Source organism: Penaeus monodon, chromosome 23, assembly GCF_015228065.2.
Source record: "Penaeus monodon isolate SGIC_2016 chromosome 23, NSTDA_Pmon_1, whole genome shotgun sequence".
Lineage (NCBI taxonomy): Eukaryota > Metazoa > Arthropoda > Malacostraca > Decapoda > Penaeidae > Penaeus > Penaeus monodon.
Window position 1 is genome coordinate 27,288,414 of NC_051408.1, and position 955 is coordinate 27,289,368.

The following is a 955-nucleotide window of genomic DNA, read 5'->3' on the forward strand; positions in this document are numbered from 1 at the left end:
GCATCCATATCCATTGCTTGTAGCGTCCACTGCTATCCTTTATTCCAAGGGCACCTTTCGCGAAGTGAGAAGGTTGAGAGGCGCGGCGAGCCTCACCACATACTCCAGCAGCTTTCACCGACGCGGTGGCGTTTGGCGAGGGGTCGGCGCGGAGCAGGGAACACAGTCGGATCCACCGGCGGTGATCTGCTGGCCGAGTGTTCCCGGCGGAGAGGAGAAACCTCCCCGGCCTGCGCACCGAGTCCGAATCCCAACCGAATCCCCCGCGAAACTCCAATCCCTTTCACGGCCGAAGCCTCTGAATAAATCCCCCTTGAATTAGGACAGGTTACGACTCATTCCCTTGCCTACGTTTATAAAAGTTACGCATCGAGAGAGCGCAAACAGAGAAACAAACTTTCTTTGCTTTCGCCCCTGCTTCACTGTGATTCGCTCATCTCGAAGGATGTTCACTCGTTTCGAAGTGTGCGGCTGAATGCGTCGTTGAAAACTGACGCTGGGTTTTTGGTGTTCTTGTTTTTCCAATTTCTCTTTCGATCAAGGAAGAAAGTAAAAGTGCGTAAATAAGTGGCTCCAGATCTCGCGAAAGTTGATAACAGGTGAGTTGAAATCGTCTTCTCGGAAATGTTGCTTTTCTTACGTTGTTTATTGGCAGTGGAGAAATTCTCAGTAGTCGAGAAAAAAGTGAACCTACTTTTAAGAAGCTGGTATTATCCTCCTTTTGGAAAGTAAGGGAAGTGCCGGAATATTTCTCTCGCTATGGCAATGAGTCTAAGTATTCTATTGAAATCTTTGTATGGGCGTGTGGCATTCAGTCGTCCAATTTGATTTGTTTCCGAAAAGAAACGTTAATCTGGGTTAGTGACATTCTCTCCATTGAGTCCTACGTTTGGGGAACGTTTCCACGAGGCCGCATGACTCACGTGTCACAAACAGAAAAAGCAACAACACGCAC

The 955-nt window shown here is 48.5% G+C and overlaps 1 protein-coding gene across 1 annotated transcript in view; it reads left to right on the forward strand.

Annotated features, from left to right (window-relative positions):
- Positions 1 to 340: 340 nt before the first annotated feature.
- Positions 341 to 955, forward strand: part of LOC119587910 — a gene marked incomplete in the record, with an annotated part of 79,429 nt that continues 78,814 nt past the window's right edge. The window contains 1 exon segment of the mRNA XM_037936619.1: positions 341 to 599.